Below are 14314 nucleotides of genomic sequence, written 5' to 3'. Positions count from 1 at the left end.
GCTGTACTGCAGTAGCAGATAAACAGATCTTCTTTCAGTATTTCCATATTTCTACATGCTTCTCCTGTGAGTTTGTCCCAGCTGAACACACTCCTGGTGGTTCAGCAACATGAAATACATCCTTTCTGGCAGAGAAAGCTCTTGCAATACTTTGCTGCAGCACAGGTAATTACCCAGGAGGTGCAAGCAGGGGCTTCTCTAGCTCCTTACTATTGAATTCATTGTTTCATCATCTACACATCTCACATTAATTATTTCCATTTTACTACCAAAGAATTGAGAAAGAGTTTTTGAGGAGTAGCTGGTTAATCAGCATGCAAGGATTGCACTGCCTCCTGCACTTTATTAGTTTTGCAGACTGAGTTTATAGCAGGACCATTAGTGCAATACTGGATTACATAAAATCTAGACACTTATGGACTTTTGAGGTGCTTCACCTGTGGAAAAAAACCTTTCATGATTACTTCATCAAGCTTTAGTTCTCTGTCTAGCCCAGACAAACTTGCAGCAATATGCCCTCTAAATGGGCAGTTAGAACAAAATATTTGTTGAACACTTTATGACAAGTATTTCTTAATAAAGTGTAAGCACGTTTCTACTGCATGCCAGGGCCACAGTCATGTACTGTTGTGAGGGAAGTACAGCTGGGTTTTGAGTTTTTTTTTTTTTTTAATTGGGATATTCCGCTCATTTTATTTTTAGGTTTAATTCATGTTTTTTCTGAAAATAATTAGGAGTTAATTGAGGTTAGTTTTTCTGTATTTAAAATTACTTAAACTGATAAGTAATTAATTGCATGTGGCAAATGTGTAAGATGGTTAAAAGGTGCCCAAGTTTCACTGATTCTTTGTCTAAGGGAATCTTACAAGTACAGTCAGTATTGTATAAGGTACTACACAGGATGTTTTGGTGATTGGCTGACTAAAACCCTTTTATGCAGAGGGGTCCACAAAAAGTCACTTTTGAAGGTTTCTGTTATCATTTATAGTTTTAGCACTGACATTATTTCACTCACCTCGATGACACTGGGATCTTAAAGATGAATTTGAAATTCTTTTCTTAAACCTAGTCCACATTCCTGGGTGGAATCAAAGCTGTATTAAATCAACCTGTTTGCCTGAACCTGGCCCATACCACAAAGTGCACCACGAAACACTAGCTTATTGCAGAATGTTTTATCCAAACATGTTGATCCAGCTGGGGAAACCACATTAAAGCACATAGTTTACCACACTTCTGCTCTTCTAGTTTTGGCAGTTAGTGCATTGATTTCAACACCTTTTTATTTTGAATGACATATCCAAATATCCAAGGTAGTTTTTATTTGGCCTGATTAAAATCAGGGTCAATCAGAAGTGATTACTGAGCATCTGTATCATACTAGGGGCAAATAAAATCTTGCAGAAGGACTTGATTGATTGAAACTTCCTCCTCACACCTTAAGAAGTGAAGCTTTACAGAATACTGGAGATAGAAGAAAATGAAAGAGCTGTCTGGTATGCCTTTACAACTATGACTGTCAGTATGTATGATAAACTTATTTTCCTGATACTTTAACAAGGATGTATTATCAAGGTTGACTCATTTAAAACCAGTATATAAAGCTCAAAACCAAAACTCATAACCCATACCTATGAATTTGATTGTTTGAGGAAATTCAATATATAGTCATATTAAAAGCAGAATTTCCATTTATAATACATGATATTCATGTTTTCTTATAAAGAAGAGAGAAAGACATCTTAATATTATCAAACACCAAATGTAGTGAAAGCATTTCAATTTTTATTCAAAAGTAAAGAAACAAAACTGTGGTGGTGCATTCCCCCACTCCAGGCTGCACGATGACCTCAGAAATTCTCATTAGGCCTCAGCCTCGACGAGCAGCACCTGGGCTGAGCTCCTCTTGTGCTTATCAGAAACACTGTCTGCTCCCAGGAACTGGTGCTGTCTAACAAGCTCCTGGGTTTTTTTTTAGTGAACAGCCCTGGAAACTATTTTTTGCCTACATAAAAACCCAAGTGGGATAATGTTTTTGTTCTCAAACGTTCAGAGGAAATTTCCAGCCTGAAGAGTGTCCAGGCCATTATGGCTAAAGCCCAGTTACACTTTTATGGCTAAAGCCCAGTTTCTTGCAATCCTATAAACCGGGGTCCAAAGTGAGACCCTTTGAGCTCTCCTGGACCGCAGCAGCAGTGACCAGTGAAGCCCCTCTTGTGTGGGGCCTCTCAGAGACAGCAACTCTCAGGTTTGCTGTTTTTGGAGATTTCCGAACAACAATGGATCCTGGCCTGATACCCCCATTCCTCAAGGCTCTACCCTTCGCCTGTTGAGATGATGCAAAGACATCTGAAATGTATTTCACTACCTTTGAGGGGAAGTTTTCACAGGTACCTTGCACAGACTCTTTATATCTGTGTGCGTGCAAGCGTGCATATGCTATGGCAGATGTACTAGGAATGCTGCTCTCCTAGACCCGTAATTCCTCCACACTCATAAGTAAGCTAGGCCTGCAAGTAAGTAACTCTTGTGGTACAGTAAATCCTATATGAATCCTTTGCTAAATTGTTAAACATAAGTTATAAATTGAGTAAATTAAATGCTGATAAGTTAAGGTGCTCTTAACTTGAAGTTGAGTGCTGTTGGGCCTTTATTTCGGTTTGGATGGATTGACTCTGGATTTTTGTTTGCTTTTTTTCAGTGTGCCTTAACCGTCTAGTAAGTAGTAGAGTGAACCTTGCCACTGAACTTTCTTGTGCTGTTGCTTTTATATTAGACCTGTTTTTACTGATACCTTTGCTGGTGATTCTTTAAGACATCTTAAAACGCTCATTCACGACAGAAACAAATCTTCCTTAGCCTTTGAAAAGATAAAAGCAAAGCTGAGAGAGGTTCTTCAGAGAGCTTTTCATGTAGTAATATTGGCTATATCTGGCTTTAGAATTAATCTTCTTTCTTGGTATGTTACTGGGTACTGCAAATTGAAGTACTATATTGCCTTAGATCTCCAAGGAGGGGGGAAAAAAAAAAAAAGCATAAATTCCATAATGACTTCTCTCATCTTCAAGAAACTATTCACAACAGAAGGAGGTTTTTGTCCACAATACTTTCTTGGGACCTTTTTCCTCTTCCATGAAAGTTTTTGCAGGCTTTTCTACACCTATGGATTTAACTTTTCAAAATCAGGGCCTGGGACTAACACAGAGGAATTACAAAAAATTTAAAACATAAGCTGGCTGACAGACCTTCTCCAAGGAGAGACATCATTAGACCAAATAACTCCTTTTTCCCTACACTGAAATGACCGCAGGATTCCATAAAATCACTAGAGGTGGGAACCATTACCTGACACAAGGTTTCCAGACTCATTGGAGTGTACATCTTGAATTGTGATACAGCTGAAAAGTCAATAATCTTCTGTCTGACCTGTGAGTAAATTGAAGTTGTAGAAGGTACATAGTAGATTTGTGATGTAATCTGTAGAGAAAGGAGAAGAATGCTGAAAATAGTAGGAAAGGTGAGAAAGGAAATAGGGCAATAGGAGAATATGAGTAAGTGCTGTTGTTTTAGAACACCACTAAAATATTAAATCTGCCATCCACAGAGAAAAAAAAAAGCATAGCTCATTATAACTGGGCTAGACAGAACACACTTTTAATCTGCCTCTCCAGTCACATCCCTCCTATCCTTTCAGAAGTGAAAAAGAGCCGCAGCATGCTTCAGGGTTTGTGAAGGCATATTAATAAATTTCACTATTCAGTAACTAAATAATGTTTCCTGTGCAGATGTGATTTTAGACCTAATTTTCACATTTAAACCTGAAGACAAATGTTGCCTTCTGTTGCCAGACAAAATCCCATAGAAAACAAATATTTGACTTTGTCTAAAACTCTTTGAGGAAAACAGACTCTACCAAAGCACAGCACTGTAAATGTAACATCTACACTCTAATAAATTCAGAAAGGATATTTTGTTATTTACTGAAAAGAAGTAGAGAGGTAAGCAAAAGAGGCCAGAGAAGAAAGGATTTAGTGGTATAGTCCAAGGGCCAAGAAGACATAACAAGGTCTTTGTAAGGTCACCTTGAAGCTCTCTGATCTTCCTTCAAGAAGAACATCTCTCATTGAACACTCAGGGGATTTGATCATTCTAAATTATATTTTGTTTGGATGCTTTAGCTATTAGTGCAAATAATCTCCTCATCAAGCTTCCCAGTACGTTGTTGTCTTGGTTTTACCACTGAGCTTCAGCCTTACAATTCTCTCATTCCTGTTAACTCTTCCCCTTGCCCACGAAGATTGTAATATTTGTAGATCACATTTGTGGCAACTTCTGTCTCCAGCTACTTTTCCTTATAATTTTTCTGTATTTTGGATTTTTAAAAAAAATTTATTACACAGGAACATACTGCATCCCCTACTTCTCTAGTTAAACTGTTCCATGTAATGGCCTACCAAGGCAAACAGTCATACAGAGCTGTCAGAAAATTTTTGGCTTGACCAACACAGGCTGTAATAATTTTCTGTTCCATGGCCAGACAATGAGGATTCCTTTTAACTCGAGTGGTGGGAAAATTATTAGCAGAGGATCTCCCTGGATGCAGCATTTGTTCTGGCTGCAGTGAGATACAGTACAGCTCGATATAGAACCACTGCAGGGTGTTTGCCAGATTTGTGTAGATTTACTGCACTTGTAATTTAGAGAAATTTCAGGACTCTTGCAAACCAATGTTTAGCTTACTTCTGCCAGGTGGATAGTCTATGAATTTGAGAGTTGTGCAGAAGAGCAGAATGAGGTGGCAGTAAAGTGCACAGCTGTAAGCCATGAAAGGCTGCTTGCTGTGCTGCTAGGATCTTCTGCTTAAATAGAGACAAATAGAAGCTTTATCCCTTTGGAAACCCAGGCCTTCTGTGTGTATAATGCTGCTAGACATCTTTCATACTCCACTCTTTATTTAGTGTAGGTCCAGCTGTTCTATTTCACAAAAAATTTTCTTATTGTGTATTCTGCCTCTATATTACTTCTAAATCTAACTCGGTCTCTCACACAGCTTTATTGATAAAACTCATAAAGTCTTTTTTTATTGCAAAAGACACAGCCCTAAACATTTCCGTGAAAATTCTCTTTTAAAATAATCAATAAGCTTCCTTACTATTCTGCAATGGACAATAAGATATCGCTATATATACATACCAATTTTTTTCTATAGTTATGAATTAAAGTTATGTCAGTCAAATGGTGTCTTCTGCTAGTTATGAATGTGTAAGATGGGAAATGGCAGAATTATATTTGACTGACAGGCCGTGGTGCATGCGTTCTCATATGCTCTGTAATTACATGCATAGCTGATACTTTGCCCACAGTATCTCCCCCTTAGCCAGTGGCACAGGTGGTTACACCTGTGCTAGGGGATGCAAGATCCAACATCAGTCTCATCCTTCCAGACACCTCATTTCTGTCGGTTATCTGCTCCTTCTTAAAACTGACTCTCTCATCCTCTGCAGTTTCAGCTATCCTCCCTCCCTTCCCACCTTCATGGCAGCTTTATATCTCCTTCCTGAATTACAGAATTATTGCCAGGTTTTTGGCATGTGTTCCTGACCCATTTCAGTCTACAGCTGTCAGAACTGCCTATTTCTTATCAGCTGCAGATGCTACAGTCAATTTAGACTTTACACTATGCATTATTAGTGTGCAGATATACGAAAATCTACGTCTTTCAGTACAGAAATATTTCTAATGCTTATAATTTACTTATGATTTCCTGCTTATGAACACAGAAAGAAATAGAAAACAAATAATGTTTCTTTGTAAAATATGAGGCCCTTGATGCAAAGCCTTTACAACTATGTACTGGAACACAAGAATTAACAAATTTTGCTTGATTTTACTTAAAATTGGCCAAATAACAAATTGTCCTTGTAGTGTTATTCTCAGAAGCAGGTGAATGGTTTTACCTGAAGTATTTATCAAAAAGTACAATAACTCAGCTTGAAGTGACAGGGTTAGAGTATCTAACAGGAAGGAATAGCCTCGTAACAAGTTGTACCAACACTGCAACTTGTATTACGTTTTTTTATAATCACATATGTGCTGGATGCACCCCAAGTGTTCTGCAAACATGGAGGGATAACAAAAATATTCAAAATTTATCTGCAGTAGTTGAAAAGTAGTAAAATAAAAAAAAAATATTGGAGGCTACTCTCAGAACTCTTTAAAAATCTCTCTGCCATTCAGTTATTTATCAATGTTGGTTTTGTTATTGTTGTTATTGTTGTTATGAACACGCTGGGAAAAAAACCCCAAACTAATCTTGCCCTGGAGTGATTATTGCTTTATGCTCATAATATTTGAAAAGCCTGTCATGCAAAGTATTGAATGCATATGTGAATGATGATAGTTTTGTGGGTTTTTTTCCCCAGCATGAATGAGAGAGTGTAAATCTGGTCAGTCATATATTTACGCTATGCACGTTTTTTAATTGTATGAAAAATAGCTGTAACTTAAATCATAAGCTAGTGTTAGTGATTCACTTCAGCTGATAGACACAGCCCTTGCAACACTGCAGCAATAACAATTTAAATGCATACTGCTCTGCTCATGAGTATGCTCCAAAAGCAGTAGGCAGTGGAAAAGAATTGAATAAATGAAAACTGAGAAAAGAAACAATTTAAAACACTCTTTTTTTTTTTTTTTTTTTAACGGAACGGTAGCTATGAGCTCCCTAGGCAACATATTTGACAGTATGCACTGAGAAGTAAAAGAATTTACAACAGCTCAGACCTGAGCATCTAATCAATAAGACAGCAAACAAGTCCAAGGTAGCTGACTGCAGTACATACCACCTACCTTTGTGTACGATATAAGATCTAAATTTGGTAGAGCATATTGCAGTCAGTTGGCTACCACACTATTTTGCCCTACATAATCACTCAGCTGTTGCTGTGTGCTTTCTGTTTATTGGTATAGTCTTTAATTGGACTTGTTTTCAGTTTTTATACATGCTGCTGAGAGAAAATATTTCCAGCAGTGTGAAAGCAGGATTAGTCATACACCCTCCCACTCCCCCTTGCAGGTGCTGTACCAATAGCCTACCCTGGGGGCAGATGTGGGCTGGGGATCATCTGGGGTCCTGCAAGAAAAGTTCATCTGATTTCCTCTGAAGTGGCATGAGTGGTATAGTGGTATGAAGGAAAACAACTTCAGATCTTCAAAATAAGGTACCTCAGGCAACTGAAGAAATTTCAGGCATTTCTGTGCCTAGTATGGAAGATATAATGAATTCATAACTTAATCCTTGCTTTTTTTTGTCCTGCAACTTTCTATAGATTTAGGATGCATCAATACATTCTTTTACAAGACAGTCCTGAGTAAAGCTGAGGTGAGATGATGTGCATAATCCTGCAGCTATCAATGGTGTTAAGTGTGAGCCTAAGTGCCACACCAAGTTGAATAAAGTTTCTTGGCTCTGTTGCTGCAAAGAGCCAGCCATCTGTATGACCAGAGATGGTCTCAAATATCAAAATGGTAACATTTTTATCATCTCCCAAAAAACCACTGTCAATTTATCAAGATAAGGAACACTCCCTGCCAATTCTGGTTCTCCTTGCAGGTCCTTGTCTGACTTGTGACAGAGCTGTGTCTCTCACATTTTCATCACCATGCTTTACTGCACCTAAACAACAAGCCCAATCTTCCTGCATTCATTATTTGTGCCATAAATATCAGTGTATCCGGCAGCCATAGGGAGGAGGAGAGAAGATCCAGCAGGCAGGAATTGTGCAGCAAGATTGATTTATTTAATTATTTTTAAAACTCTTTTATAGACTTTTTTCTTCATAGTCTAATTGGACAAAGGATCAACCATCCTTTGGGGGTGATTGGCTAAAATCCTAAAACATCCATTGTCAAAATATTTTCCTACTGTACCATAAACAAAGCTCGGCAAGGTCGCAGGTGTTCATGGTTTATAAACTCTGCAAATATCTTCTGTGAGAGAGAAAAGTATCCCACGGTTTAGAAAGAAGCAGGAAAATTCCTTGCTAACAGCATTTTTGTATCCAGAATCCATGATATTCAGCCTTTGAGCTTGTATTGGTCATCTATTGCTCCCAATTTCCGTGTTGTTTAGGGCAGCCCTGCTGATGCAGCAGCTGTTCCAAAGCCCTATTCTAAGTGGACAGTCTGAGTCTGGTCACAGTGCCATTTCACCTTCACCTTTAGCCCCAAAAATGTAAGTCAATTACAGTTCTTTGGTGGGAACAAAATCAGACCTCATTTCCTTTTTCTGAAGTCTTAATACTAGAGTTAATATTTCATTGTCTTAAACTTTGGTCTTAGATTTAATGCCTTTTTAGCTAAATTTTCCCAAAAGCACTTATTTCCAGCTGTGTGTGAAATTAATATCCAAAGCATAAGGAACAATATAGCTGAGCCAATCTCTTAGCTACAATGGAGAAAAGTTAATCACAATAAATGAAGTATTTACAGTAAAAGGTGTGTCTAAGAAAAAGAACTGAGAGTATATATGTTAACAATAATAGAACACAAGTCAGAAGTACCACTGGAAACCTAGTATATTAAAACAGTTAATTTACAGTCCCCCCATCTCCACTCCAATTAAGATGAATGATCACTAAATAAGTCCATAACAAATATTTTCTAAAATTAATGTTTGGGGTGGCTAACAGAAGTTTGCATAAAGTTTATTTGGAAAATTCTAAACTTTAACAGATCTAGTTGAAATAAAGGATCTCTCTGTACAGCAACAATGTGCTTTAACTTTAGAAACTAGCTGCTTTTTTTTTATTAATGATTTTTAATAACCAGTCCTCAAAGCCTCTTACCTTGACTATGGTCTTGAATGTATCTTTTTGTTGCATCTTTTATTTAATGAGTAATTTAAATTAATTAAAAATATCCATTTCTTATGAGGAAAAACAAAGTCATCAATTTATTTATTGATCTCCTCTTCTAACTAAACAGGCATTTGTATAACACAATTCAATACAGCTGTCAAATTATAATTGTTTGCTAGTATACAACAAGCATTCAAAGAAGATTAGATAGAAAATTATTCTGTTGAAAATTATTCATTGATCCTGCCTGTAAGGCACAGAGATGTGTATTGCACACATGCATGTCTTTATGCCTTACAGGCAGGAACAGTGCTGCTCAGCCTGAGCAAGAAGCTGTCACAACAGCAGGATCACCTGGCAGGGGATGGAAAGGGTCTCTTGTACATAGTTTTCATGCAGATTTGGGCAAAGAAGCCTGACAATTTTTAGGATAGAAGGAATCATGTGCTTGCTTGGAGAGGGTCTACAAATATTCATGATCTCTGACACCCTGAAGAGATTTTCTAAATAGTGGGAGTGCACATGGATTTTGGAGGCACTGTTAAGGATTGTTATCTCAAATAGCTGCTTTGTTGCTCTTCCTGCTCCAAAGAGGAAACCAGGAGACTTTCCACATGGCTGCTATATTTTGAGATTGAGAGCTAAAACAGTGTAAGCTTGGGGTTGAAGGCAGAGAACATCTTATTGTTGTAACCCTCTAGCAGTGTAGCATTCTTTCTTTCACACCTGGTCCTAAACCTTATTTCAAGAGACCTGAATAATTTAGCATTTTGATGCAAGAAAAACAGACCCCAAAGCACTTTCTGTTATAGGCTTCTGTCATAGACTTCTGTTAGTGAGACAGAAGAAAAATTCAAGACCTTTCATTAGCTTCTCACCCTGTCGCTTCTGGAAGTCGGATCTGCAATAAATTAAATAGGGTGATATTCAGATATTTGGCACAAGTTGAGTATGTAGACATGCACACTACTCACCAAACAACTGCACACATGAGAGATATCTTAGAGAGGAGATAAAGAGTTGACTATGGAAGATGTTTTCCTTGCTACTTCTTTCTTGCTGCTGCCACAACAGAGCAAAGAAACTGCATTTCTCTCATCACAGATTGCAGAGTCTGGCTGTGTCTTGACAATACCAAGTTGAAGATACTTTTAATGCAGTATAAAAATATTGCTCTTATGTCTGGTATTGCAAATCTCCTTAGAAATCATCTGACAAGAATAAATGAGCAAAATTATGACAGGCCTGAAGGGAACAAAACTTTATATGGTTGACATTTAGTTTAAAGGAAATCAGAGAAAGAAAAGAAGTCAAGCAAAAAATTCAATACATTTCTCACAGATTGAGTCTACTTTTTGAGATCAATACTAAGCATAGATGATAATAAACCATCTGGCCACTTGCATTTAACAAACAATTTTAACAGTTGGCACATCCATGACTTCTCTACCCAGCTCTTTTCTTTACTAAAGTCTTTAACAGTAATTGGGACCACGCCTCAAGATTTCTCTGCTTTCTCTGCAAGATTACAAAAGGCACCTCATTTATTCTCCTTTTATTTAAAAGAATGAATCAGAGCAACTCAAATGCTTAAGCCTTATGAAGTGGAGTAAAATATTGGAGAAACCTGGAGGAAAGTTCTGGTCTCCTATGTAACATGTAATGAATTCTTAGCCTTTGTGTTTTCTGAAGGTGCTGGAAAGTAGCATTTTATCTACTCACCCACTTACCTCAGCTGCAGTTCTCTAACTTAAAACAGCTGTTTATTTACACAACCCCAGTAAGCATCCAGTTGAAAACCATAGCTGGGGTTTGGAAACCTAAGCAGCTTCTGTATCAGGACAATAACCTAGGAACTTTCACATTAGGCTTCTGTTTCTTGAATGGCTTCATGGAGTTTGAAACAAAGTTCGAATGTGAGCATCGGATCTATACTTGTGAGGACAGTGGACGGATTTCCATAAATTATACCATACCACAAATACTTTAAAAATAAAAAAAAAAAGTGTTAATCCTTAATATGTGTCATGACATATAATAGATAAGATGAAAACTCATCATGTCTATTGAAAGACAGTGCATGGAAACAGAAAAAAAAAAGACGTGACAAAATAACTTGAGGAAAATTACATATTTTCATTCTCTTTTTCTCTTTTGTATATTTTCTTGTTTCTGAATTTCTCTTTGATCTAGATTATTTGTCTTCATAATGTTTTTAGGGTTATTATATTTATCAAACTTGATGTTTAAAACCAGAAAACCAGCATATATTATTGTAAATTGATGTAGAAGTATAACAGATGTTATATTATTTATATACCATTTCAATTACAGAGATTTTTTTTTTAAATCTAGTTATTTTATTTTGCATGTAAAGAGTGAGGTATGTGCTTATGTGCTTTTGAGTTGCCAGTACTACCTATTTGTCAAATTTACATCCTTGATATATTAAAGTAAAATTTCTGGGCCTAGTCCTACTGCAGGCAATGGGAAGTACCCATTTTCCCTTCTGTCATGGGCCTGCATGTAAGTGAGTTCATGATGCCTTGCTCATGATTAATGATGAAAAAGGATGATCACTGTGGGTAAGGTGAAGGCCAAAATGATATTAATGCTGGAAGTAACTCATGTCTGTCCAACACTGCAACCTAACAGAGGGAGTAGGCAGAGCCTTTGGGAATCTTTCAGCTGTATTGACAAAGCCCTGACTGATACCAGCACTGATGGAGGAGGAGTGTTCACAAAACCCAGTAAACCTTCATGCTAGTATCTTCTAATATACATCTGATTTTTTTCCCTAAGTATCAACAAATTCTTCTACAATATATCAAGTTCTTGAGGTTCTTGCTTTAAATACTTGCTAGCATCTGTTCTTGAAGGGATTGGATTTTTAACACTTGCCCGTTTTACTTAAAACAAGTATTTTTATACTTATTATAAGTGGCTTACAGTCTGTTTAAAATAACTATTTCATTTATATTTTTACAATATTTCTCATCCTTTTCCTCATCTATTCAAGGATGCATTCAAGATTGGATCCAGTCCCATATCCTCAGGTATTTAACCTAATCAAAGCCTGTACTTATATGCATTTGGAGTCACTGTATTAATAAGGGAGGCAATGAAGCACATCTGCCTGTCTGAGGGTGAGACTGAAAAACTAAACTGTTTATATTCTTCTTCATTAGACATAGAAATAAATATTTTAGCCCTTTTTTCCCCTTCACTGGTCCTTTTGTCTTTTCCAACACATGGGCCACCTTGCTGACTCATCTGTGTAGCTACCATTTACTGCTGTGTATTCTGTTCCTAATTGCCATTTCCCAATCTTCAGTAATAATGTGTAATGAACAAAGAATAACTTCATTAATTTAGATTAACCAAAGTCCAGATCAATTAGAAGACTGTAGCAAGACTGTAAGACTCTCTTGTTCTTCCATCACCCATGACTAGCATTGAACAACAGAAAAGACCACACTGCTGTTTTCAAGGCAAGGGTGGTCCTTTATGGTTTATATAACTGCTTGAACTGAGAGATCATCTTTGTGCACACTTCACAGTAACCTCACTTCACCACCCACCCTGTTCCTCTTCTCTAGGGCTAGCATGTTAATAATTCACCTTTCACTGAGAACAAAGCTCTTGTAACTTCAGATGCTCTCTGGGTGAATGTTATGGCAAAAACAGCAAAGGGGCGTGCTGAAGTGTTGCTGTGTTCCAGGAAGGAGCTTTACATCCCACCTTCCACATATTTTGTAAATTGCAGAAAGCATAGTTAAGGATTTATGTAAATATGATTTCAAATCTCCAGGAAGGGACACAGGGCATTTGGAAAGGAGGATCAAAGAAAATCTGATCGTTGCTACTGATAAAGAATTCTACCTGAATTTTGAACTTTGTGGCTGCACAGAGTCCACTAACCACCTGTATGATGCTACCTGGGGAAAATGTCTTGCTCAAAATGCAAGGAAAAGAAAAAAAGTTTGCATGAGTGGAAAGAGGAGGAAGTTCAAGCCAGGTTTGTTTTTTTTTTTACTTCTGACAAAAACGATATGGTTATACTGTAACTGGAGATGTATCTGGCTGATCAGTTGTCAGATACTGGCATAAACGGTGAGTCTTGTTGACACCCTTGCTACAACAAAGTCCAGATGCATGGATCCCAGCCCTACTGTACCTCCTTCTCGTGGCTCTGAGCTGTATTCAGAACAGGAGACTTATTGATCCCTTAGAGAGATGGGTACACAACTGTCTCAGAGACTTTTATGTGCCCAAGCGCCTTTTAGCTCACAAATAATCAAATCATGATGCATTTAGTAATAAATTGAACGTTCTACATCTGTTCAGATTTTGTAGGTACATATTGCAAATAAATTCTTATTTTTAATGTAGGTAGACCTAAACAGTTTGACCTAGAAAATGGTGAAATAACATATGTCACTCACCACAGAATACAAAGTTAACAGCAGAAAGCCACATAAAATAGATGCGGCTGATAAAGATGTTCTAATGGTTACATCTAGGGAAAACATCTCCCTAATATGATCCCACTGTCTGGGGTCTAATCACTGTGGAAGTGGATTTAGTAGTATTATCAGTCCAGCTCCAGGATTTGGGGGGCAACATGAACCTGATCCATATTTTCTTAAACGCAGAAATACAAGCCTCTGCAGAACCATGTAGTACATTGTGTCCATGAGATAATGCTGCATTGATGTATGTTTGACTATATTTGCAAAATTCTCCCTGCAGAGATGGCTGGCGAGCATGCCACCCAGTGAGGTAGTTGGCATTCCCAACTGGGATACATCCATGCTCACACTGCACTTATCTCAGGTAAGGATTAGCCATTTAAAACCTAAATATGCAGTCCTGGAGAGGAACTAAATGTAACTAAAAATTGATAAATCACTACATTGGGCAGGAAAATATTTTCTCATCCATTAAAATCTGTGACTAGATTTTTCAAGCTGTATTTGTAGAACTACTTACTGTGATTTTCTAAACATTAGTTTATTCTGCTCCTTATTTCCTTCTCTGCATTTTTAATTTTTTATCCCCAGTCTTTAACTTAACTGACTTGTAAACTGTATGCAGCCTTGTACACTCCTTAATGAAAAACACTGTGTTTAAATCAATGCTGTACTGCTTCCTCCTCCACCTAAATAAACTTGCCAATTTCTTTGGCTCTAAAATTCTCATTTTATTAAGACTGCATTCTGTATCAGCTGGAAAGTTTTGATCTCACTTAAAACACCATCCTTAATTTCCTTCAACAGAAGGCCATTGCTTGTAAAATTGCTGTTTATCCCTCATGAATGTGTTACATCATAATATTTTATTGCATATACATATGCAATATTTTGTGGGATTTTTCCTAGAGGAAAGACGCTTACTATTCAGTAAGTATATGGAGTCTGAAGTTTCATAGGCAGCCCTATTCCCTGCTCTCAGTG

The sequence above is a fragment of the Corvus cornix genome, chromosome 3 (assembly GCF_000738735.6).
Source record: "Corvus cornix cornix isolate S_Up_H32 chromosome 3, ASM73873v5, whole genome shotgun sequence".
Lineage (NCBI taxonomy): Eukaryota > Metazoa > Chordata > Aves > Passeriformes > Corvidae > Corvus > Corvus cornix.
Note: the sequence above shows the minus strand (reverse complement) of the source record.